General features: G+C 40.7%; 1 non-coding gene across 1 annotated transcript; it reads left to right on the top strand.

The window, feature by feature from the left end:
* The first annotated feature begins 8,720 nt into the window (after window positions 1–8,720).
* Window positions 8,721–8,828, top strand: LOC148555706 (small nucleolar RNA R71). The gene has a single exon (XR_015887532.1). It is a non-coding gene; the product is annotated as a small nucleolar RNA R71 (small nucleolar RNA).
* Window positions 8,829–10,291: the final 1,463 nt, after the last annotated feature.

A 10,291-nucleotide genomic window follows, 5' to 3' on the forward strand; every position in this document is an offset into this window, starting at 1 on the left:
CAAACTTTAGTGAGAGTTCGATTTGGGTTCCCTGATCACGTTCTATTATCACACCTATGCCACTCCCGGTTTTATTTGAAGAGCCGTCCACGTAGGGATTCTATTTTGTGGGATTTCCCGGGGTATCAGTGTACTCAGCAACGAAATCGGCCAGATACTATGATTTGATGGTAGTCCGGGCTTCATATTGAAGGTCAAATTTGGACAACTCGACTGCCCACTGCAGGATTCTTCCAGCTAAGTCTGTCTTCTGTAGGATGCCTTTTATGGGCTGGTTGGTCCTAACCTTGATAGTGTGTGCTCGAAAGTAAGGGTGGAGTCATCGAGAGGTGAGTAAGAGTGCGTATGTGAACTTTTCTATCTTTTGATAGTTCAGTTCGGCCCTTTGTAAAGCTTTGCTGATGAAGTAGACGGGTTGCTGCCCAACTTCGTCTTCTCTGACTAGGGCTGAGGCTGTTGCCCGATTTCCTACTGCGAGATATAATATGAGTGCTTCTTTCTCCCGTGGTCGGGTAAGAATGGGTGGTTGCCCCAAGAAAATTATGAAGTCTTGGAAAACTTGCTCACACTCTGTTTTCCATTCAAACCACTTTTCTTTCCTTAATGTAGCGTAAAAGGGGAGAGATCCGATGGCTGACCCTGCTAGAAACCTGGACAGGGCCGCAAGTCTTCTGTTGAGCTGTTGTACTTCTTTGACGCAGGTCGGACTTTTCATGTCGAGTATAGCCTGACATTTATCTGGGTTCACCTCAATTCCTCTTTGCGTGAGCATGAAGCCCAAGAATTTGCCAGCTTCTACCACAAAGGTGCATTTTGCGGGATTTAGTCGTATTTCATGCTTTCTGATGGTGTCAAATACCTTGGCGAGGTCGGACAATAAGGATTTCTCATTTTATGTTTTTACCAGCATATCATCTACGTAAACCTCCATTAACTTCCCAATATGGTCAGCAAAGACTTTGTTCATCAATCTTTGATAGGTAACTCTTGCGTTTTTGAGCCTGAATGGCATGACGATATAGCAGTAATTTGCCTTTGGGGTTAGGAACGAGGTTTTTCTTGATCGGGTGGATACATCGGGATTTGATTGTATCCTAAATAAGCATCCATGAAGGAGAGGTACTTGTATCCGGATGAAGCATCTACTAGAGTGTCTATGTTTGGGAGCGGTAGGGATCTTTTGGGCAGGCTTTATTGAGATCAGTGTAGTCAGTACACATCCGCCACTTCCCATTTGATTTTTTTACCAAAACAATGTTGGCTAGCCATAACGGGTACTTAACCTCCCTTATGAACCCTGCTTCCAGTAAGGCTTGCACCTGTTCTTCCATAGCTTGAGACCTTTCCGGTCCGAGCTTCCTGCGCTTCTACTGTTTTGGCCGAGATCCGGGATATACCGCCAATTTGTGACACATCAGTTCAGGATCTATGCCTGGCATGTCTGCGGCCTTCCATGCGAAGAGGTCGGCGTTATCCTTTAGGAACTATATCAGAGTTTCCTTTAAGTCTCCTTTTAAAGTTGCCCCTATGTATGTTGTCTTATCCCGGGCATCACCGATTTGGACTTCTTCAGTCTTGCCTTCAGGTTGTGAACGAAGTTCCTCGTGGGCTCGTATTCCCCCGAGTTCGATAGTGTTGACTTCCCCTTCTTTTGGGTTACCTTTGAGGTTCAGACTTTCATTGTAACAGCGTCGCACAGTTTTTTGGTCTCCTTTTATCATGGTGATCCCTTCTGGGGTTAGGAATTTCATGCAGAGATGCGGAGTTGAGACCACTGTAGTGAGGTGGTTTAGTGTTGTCTGGCCTATTAGGAATTTCATGCTTTGTTGAATCTTTCCATATAGTTGCGAAGACTTTCCCGATCTCCTTGCTTGATTTCTAATAGGCTTGGGGTGTGTTTGGCATTGTCCTTCTAGATGGAGAATCTGGCGAGGAATTTTTTGGCTAAGTCGTCAAAACTTGCAATGGATATAGGTGGCAAGCTGTCGAACCACTTTATTCCTGTCTTGGTTAAAGTGGTCGGGAAGGCCTTACAACGGATTGCATCTGAGGCATCTGTGAGATACATCCTACCTCTGAAATTACTGAGATGATAGCTTGGGTCCGATGTGCCATTGGTACGCGGAATCGTGATTACACTTTAATTATGTAAAATTCATTGCTCTTTCTTTCCCTGGAAATGGCGCCAAAAACATGATGCCAAGACCATGGTTCACAACTCCGTGTAACTAACCAGCAAGTGCACTGGGTCGTCCAAGTAATACCTTACGTGAGTAAGGGTCGAATCCCACGGAGATTGTTGGTATGAAGCAAGCTATGGTCACCTTGCAAATCTTAGTTAGGCAGATATAAATTGATAACGGTGTTTTCGAATAATAATTAATAGAATAGGGATAGAAATATTTATGTAATTCATTGGTGAGAATTTCAGATAAGCGAATGGAGATGCTTTCGTTCCTCTGAACCTCTGCTTTCCTGCTATCTTCATCCAATCAGTCTTACTCCTTTCCATGGCTGGCTTTATGTGATACATCACCACTGTCAATGGCTACTTTCGGTCATCTCTCGGGAAAATGATCCAATGCCCTGTCACGGCACGGCTAATCGTTTGGAGGCATCACCCTTGTCAATGGCTTCATCTTATCCTCTTAGTGAAAATGGTCAACGCACCCTGTCACGGCACGGCTATTCATTTGTCGGTTCTCGATCATGCTGGAATAGGATTTACTATCCTTTTGCGTCTGTCACTAACGCCCCGCAATCGCGAGTTTGGAGCTCGTCACAGTCATTCATTCATTGAATCCTACTCGGAATACCACAGGCAAGGTTTAGACCTTCCGGATTCTCTTGAATGCCGCCATCATTCTAGCTTACACCACGAAGATTCTGGTTAGGAGATCTAAGAGATACTCATTCAGTCTAAGGTAGAACGGAAGTGGTTGTCATGCACGCGTTCATAGGGAATGATGATGATTGTCACGTTCATCACATTCAGATTGAAGTACGAATGAATATCTTAGAAGAGAAACAAGATGAATTGAATGGAAAACAGTAGTACTTTGAATTAATCTTTGAGGAACAGCAGAGCTCCACACCTTAATCTATGGAGTGTAGAAACTCTACCGTTGAAAATACATAAGTGAAAGTCCAGGCATGGCCGAGAGGCCAGCCCTCAAACGTGATCTAAGATAGCATACAACTGATCAAAGATGGTCAAAAAGACGTCTAATACAATAGTAAAAGGTCCTATTTATAATAAACTAGCTACTAGGGTTAGCAGAAGTAAGTAATTGATGCATAAATTCACTTCTGAGGCCCACTTGGTGTGTGCTTGGGCTGAGCTTTAACTTTGCACGTGCAGAGGCCATTTGTGGAGTTGAACGCCAGGTTTTGATCCATTTCTGGCGTTCAACTCTGGTTTTGGATCCTTTTCTGGCGCTGGATGCCAGAATTGGGCAGAGAGCTGGCGTTGAACGCCAGTTTGCGTCATCTAAACTTGGCCAAAGTATGGACTATTACACATTTCTGGAAAGCCCTGGATGTCTACTTTCCAACGCAATTGGAAGCGCGCCATTTCGAGTTCTGTTGCTCCAGAAAATCCACTTTGAGTGCAGGGAGGTCAGAATCCAATAGCATCAGCAGTCCTTCTTCAACCTCTGAATCTGATTTTTGCTCAAGTCCCTCAATTTCAGTCAGAAAATACCTGAAATCATAGAAAAACACACAAACTCATAGTAAAGTCCAGAAATGTGAATTTAACATAAAAACTAATGAAAACATCCCTAAAAGTAACTAGATTCTACTGAAAACATATTAAAAACAATGCCAAAAAGCGTATAAATTATCCGCTCATCACAACACCAAACTTAAATTGTTGCTTGTCCCCAAGCAACTGAAAATCAAATAGGATAAAAAGAAGAGAATATACTATAAATTCCAAACTATCAATGAAACATAGCTCCAATCAAATGAGCGGGACTCAGAGTTTTGGCATAATGAAACTGAAAAACATAGCTTTTTGCCTCTTGAATAGTTTTGGCATCTCACTTTATCTATTGAGGTTCAAAATGATTGGCATCTATAGGAACTCAGAGTTCAGATAGTGTTATTGATTCTCCTAGTTCAGTATGATGATTCTTGAACACAGCTATTTTATGAGTCTTGGCCGTGGCCCTAAGCACTTTGTTTTCCAGTATTACCACCGGATACATAAATGCCACAGACACATAATTGGGTGAACCTTTTTAGATTGTGACTCAGCTTTGCTAAAGTCCCCAATTAGAGGTGTCCAGGGTTCTTAAGCACACTCTTCTTTTGCTTTGGACCTTGACTTTAACCGCTCAGTCTCAAGTTTTCACTTGACACATACACGCCACAAGCACATGGTTAGGGACAGCTTGGTTTAGCCGCTTAGACCATGATTTTATTCCTTTAGGCCCTCCTATCCACTGATGCTCAAAGCCTTGGGATCCTTTTTATTTGCCCTTGCCTTTTGGTTTTAAGGGTTATTAGCTTTTTGCTCTTGCCTCATGGTTTTAAGAGCTTTTGGCTTTTTCTGCTTGCTTTTTCTTTTTCTTTCTATTTTTTTTCGCCTATTTTTTTTTCTGCAAGCTTTGTTCTTTGCTGCTTTTTCTTGCTTCAAGAATCATTTTTATGATTTTTCAGATTATCAAATAACATGTTTTCTATTCATCATTCTTTCAAGAGCCAACATATTTAACATTCTTGAACAACAACTTCAAAAGACATATGCACTGTTCAAGCATACATTCAGAAAACAAGAAGCATTGTCACCACATCAATATAATTAAGCTAAGTTCAAGGATAAATTCGAAACTCATGTACTTTTTGTTCTTTTGAATTAAAACATTTTTCATTTAAGAGAGGTGATGGATTCATAGGACATTTATAACTTTAAGACAAAGTTACTAACTACTAATGATCATGTAATGAAGACACAAACATAGATAAGCACATAACATAGAAAACAAAAAACAGAAGAAATAAGAACAAGGAATGAATCCACCTTAGTGATGGTGGCGTTTCCTTCTTGAGGAACCAATGATGTCCTTGGGCTCTTCTATGTCTCTTCCTTGTCTTTGTTGCTCCTCCCTCATTGCTTTTTGATCTTCTCTTATTTCATGAAGCATGATGGAGTGCTCTTGATGTTCCACCCTTAGTTGTCCCATATTGGAACTCAATTCTCCTAGGGAGGTGTTAATTTGCTCCCAATAGTTTTGTGGAGGAAAGTGCATTTGAGGCATCTCCAGGATCTCATGGTGATGAGCTTCATATGCCTCTTGAGCTCCATGAGTGGGCTCTCTTGCTTGTTCCATCTTTTTCTTAGTGATGGGCTTGTCCTCTTTGATGAGGATATCTCCCTCTATGTCAATCCCAGCCGAATTGCATAGGTGGCAAATGAGGTGAGGAAAGGCTAACCTTGCCATGGTGGAGGACTTGTCAGCCACCTTGTAGAGTTCTTGAGGTATAATCTCATGAACTTCCACCTCTTCTCCAATCATGATGCTATGGATCATGATGGCCCGGTCTATAGTAACTTCAGACCGGTTGCTAGTGGGAATGATTGAGCATTGAATGAACTCCAACCATCCTCTAGCTACAGGCTTGAGGTCCAATCTTCTTAGTTGAACCGGCTTGCCTTTGGAGTCAATCTTCCATTGAGCTCCTTCTACACATATGTCCATAAGGACTTGGTCCAACCTTTGATTAAAGTTGACCCTTCTAGTGTAGGGGCGTTCATCTCCTTGCATCATAGGCAAGTTAAACGCCAACCTCACATTCTCCAGACTAAAATCTAAGTATTTCCCCCGAACCATTGTAACATAGTTCTTTGGATCCGGGTTCTTACTTAGATCATGGTTCTTGGTGATCCATGCATTGGCATAGAACTCTTGAACCATTAGGATGCCGACTTATTGGATGGGATTTGTTAGAACTTCCCAACCTCTTCTTTGAATTTCATGTCGGATCTCCGGATACTCATTTCTTTTGAGTTTGAAAGGGACCTCAGGGATCACCTTCTTCTTGGCCACAACATCATAGAAGTGGTCTTGATGGGCTTTGGAGATGAACCTTTCCATCTCCCATGACTCGGATGTGGAAGCTTTTGTCTTCCCTTTCCCATTTCTAGAGGATTCTCCGGTCTTAGGTGCCATCAATGGTAATGGAAAAACAAAAAGCTTATGCTTTTACCACACCAAACTTAGAATTTTGCTCACCCTCGAGCAATAAAAGAAAGAAAGGATGAAGAAGAAGAAGAAATGGAGGAGAGGGAGAGTGGGAAGTGTTTCGGCCAAGAAGGGTGTAGAGGGGTGTGTTGTGTGAATTTGATGAAGAATGGAGGGCTTTATATAGGGAAGGGAGGGGGGGAAAGGTTTCGGCCATATGGGTGGGTTTGGGTGGGAAATTGGTTTTGAATTATGAAGGTAGGTGGAGTTTATGAGGTAGGTTTATGGGGAAGAGTGTTTTTGGGGTTGTGTGAAAGAGAGTGGTGAGAAGAAGTGAGTGGAGGTAGGTGGGGATCCTGTGGGGTCCACAGATCCTGAGTGGATACTGTGGGGTCCACAGATCCTGAGGTGTTCAAGGATTTACATCCCTGCACCCATTAGGCATGTAAAAATGCCTTTGCACACAACTCTGGGCGTTCAGCGTCAGGTTGGTGGCCATTTTGGGCGTTCAATGCCCATTTGTGTGCCATTTCTGGCGTTGAACGCCAGAACCATGCCTGTTCTGGCGTTCAGCGCCCAGAAGCTGCCCATTTTGGGCGTTCAGCGCCAGAACCATGCTCTGTTCTGGCGCTGAACGCCAGACAGATGCTCCTCCAGGGTGTGATTTTTCTTCTGCTATTTTTGATTCTGTTTTCAATTTTTCTATTTATTTTGTGACTCCACATGATCATGAACCTATAAAGACATATAACTAAGAAAAATATTGTTAGATAAATAAAAATTGGGTTGCCTCCCAACAAGCGCTTCTTTAATGTCAATAGCTTGACAGTGGGCTCTCATGGAGCCTCACAGATGTGCAGAGCTTTGTTGAGACTCTCCAACACCAAACTTAGAGTTTGGATATGGGAGTTCAACACCAAACTTAGAGTTTGGTTATGGCCTCCCAACACCAAACTTAGAGTTTGACTGTGGGGGCTTGGGTTGACTCTGCTTTGAGAGAAGCTTTTCATGCTTCCTCTCCATGGTTGCAGAGGGAGATCCTTGAGTTTTAAACACAAGGGAGTACTTATTCCATTGAAGGATTATTTCACCTCTGTCAACATTAATCACAGCTCTTGCTGTGGCCAGGAAAGGTCTTCCTAGGATGATGGATTCATCCTCTTCCTTTCCAGTATCCAGGACTATGAAATCAGCAGGGATGTAAAGGCCTTCAACCTTTACTAACACGTCCTCTACTTGTCCATATGCCTGTTTTCTTGAACTGTTTGCCATCTCTAATGAGATTTTAGCAGCTTGCACCCCATAGATTCCCAGTTTCTCTATTACAGAGAGGGGCATGAGGTTTATTCCTGAACCAAGGTCACATAGAGCCTTAAAGATCATGGTGCCTATGGTACAGGGTATTATGAACTTTCCAGGATCCTGTCTCTTCTGAGGCAATGTCAGTTGATCCAGGTCACTTAGTTCATTGATGAACAAGGGAGGTTCAACTTCCCAAGTATCAATGCCAAATAATTTGGCATTCAGCTTCATGATTGCACCAAGAAAGTTGGCAGTTTGCTCTTCAGTAACATCCTTATTCTCTTCAGAAGAGGAATACTCATCAGAGCTCATGAAGGGCATAAGGAGGTTCAATGGAATCTCTATGGCCTCTAGATGAGCCTCAGAGTCCTTTGGTTCCTCAGAGGGAAGCTCCTTATTGATCACTGGACGTCTCAGGAGGTCTTCCTCCTTGGGATTCACGTCCTCCACTCCCCTTGTAGGTTCTGCCATGGTGCTTATGTCAATGGCCTTGCACTCTCCTTTTGGGTTCTCTTCTGTATTGCTTGGGAGAGTATTGGGAGGGATTTCAGTGATCCTTTTACTCAGCTGGCCCACTTGTGCTTCCAAATTTCTAATGGAAGATCTTGTTTTATTCATGAAACTTACAGTAGCCTTAGACAGATCAGAGACTAAGTTTGCCAAATTAGAAGTATTTTGTTCAGAGTTCTCTGTCTGTTGCTGAGTGGATGATGGAAAAGGTTTATTATTGCTAAACCTGTTTCTTCCACCATTATTAAAGCCTTGTTAAGGCTTTTGATCCTTCCATGAGAAATTTGGATGATTTCTCCATGATGAGTTATAGGTGTTTCTATAAGGTTCACCTAAATAATTTACCTCTGCTATTGCAGGGTTTTCAGGATCATAAGCTTCTTCTTCAGAAGATGCCTCTTGAGTACTGTTGGATGCAGCTTGCATTCCATGCAGACTCTGAGAGATCATATTGACTTGCTGAGTCAATATTTTATTCTGAGCCAATATGGCATTCAGAGTATCAACTTCAAGAACTCCCTTCTTCATAGGCGTCCCATTGCTCACAGGATTCCTTTCAGAAGTGTACATGAACTGGTTATTAGCAACCATGTCAATGAGTTCTTGAGCTTCTACAGGCGTTTTCTTTAGGTGAATGGATCCACCTGCAGAAGTGTCCAGTGACATTTTTGATAGCTCAGATAAACCATCATAGAATATATCCAGGATGGTCCATTCTGAAAGCATGTCAGAAGGACACTTTTTGGTCAACTGTTTGTATCTTTCCCAAGCTTCATAGAGGGATTCACCTTCTTTCTGTCTGAAGGTTTGAACATCTACTCTAAGCTTGCTCAGCTTTTGAGGAGGAAAGTACTTGGCTAAGAAATCCGTGACCAGCTTATCTCAAGAGTTCAGGCTGTCTTTAGGTTGAGAATCCAACCATAATCTAGCTCTGTCTCTTACAGCAAAAGGGAAAAGCATGAGCCTGTAGACTTCAGGATCTACTCCATTAGTCTTAACAGTATCACATATCTGCAAGAATTCAGTTAAGAACTGAAAACGATCTTCAGATGGAAGTCCATGAAACTTGCAGTTCTGCTGCATCAGAGAAACTAATTGAGGTTTCAGCTCAAAGTTGTTTGCTTCAATGGCAGGAATGGAGATGCTTCTTCCATGTAAATTGGAATTAGGTGCAGTAAAGTCACCAAGCATCTTCCTTACATTATTATTATTTTCAGCTGCCATCTCCTCTTCCTGTTCGAAAATTTCTGAAAGGTTATCTCTGGATTGTTGTAATTTAGCTTCTCTTAATTTTCTCTTCAGAGTCCTTTCAGGTTCTGGATCTGCTTCAACAAGAATATTCTTGTCCTTGTTCCTGCTCATATGACAAAGAAGAGGGCACAGAAATAATAATAATAATAATATGGATCCTTTATACCACAGTATAGGGATCCCTGTGTGAGTAGAAGAAGAGGGGGAGACAAAGAATGTAATATAATGGAAGAAACACAACTGTGAGGAGGGTTGAGATGTGAGATGAGATGTTAGTAGATGAATAAATAAATAAAATAAGATGGGAGAGGGAGAATTTTCGAAAATAATTTTTGAAAAAGGGTTAGTGATTTTCAAAAATGGTTTTTGAAAAATATTAGTATTTTTCGAAAATTTTTAAAATCAAAAATAAAAATATGAATAATTAGTTAATTAAAAAGAAATTTTTGAAAAAGAGGGAAGATATTTTCGAAAATTAGAGAGAGAGAGTTAGTTAGGTAGTTTTGAAAAAGTTAAGAAACAAACAAAAAGTTAGTTAGTTAGTGGAAACAAATTTTGAAAAGATAAGAAGTTAGGAGGTTAGAAAAGATATTTTGAAACCAACTTTTTGAAAAAGGTAAGATAAGAAGATATTTTAGAAATTAATTTTGAAAAAGATTTGATTTTTAAAATCTCAATTAATGACTTGATTCATAAGAAATCACAAGATATGATTCTAGAACTCAAAGTTTGAATCTTTCTTAACAAGCAAGTAACAAACTTCAAATTTTTTAATCAAAACATTAATTGATTATGTTATTTTCGAAAATTTGATATAAAAATAAGAAAAAGATTTTTGAAAAATATTTTTGGAATTTTCGAAAATAACTAAGAAAAAAGATTTGATTTTTGAAAAAGATTTTGAAAAAGATAAGATTTTCAAATTGAAAATTTGATTTGACTCATGAGAAACAATTTGATTTTTAAAAATTTTTGAAAAAGTCAATCCAAATTTTCGAATTTGATGAGAGAAAATGGGAAAGATATTTTTTTGATTTTTT

This window comes from Arachis ipaensis, chromosome B6, assembly GCF_059453495.1.
Source record: "Arachis ipaensis isolate K30076 ecotype BB chromosome B6, ASM5945349v1, whole genome shotgun sequence".
NCBI classification, from domain to species: domain Eukaryota; kingdom Viridiplantae; phylum Streptophyta; class Magnoliopsida; order Fabales; family Fabaceae; genus Arachis; species Arachis ipaensis.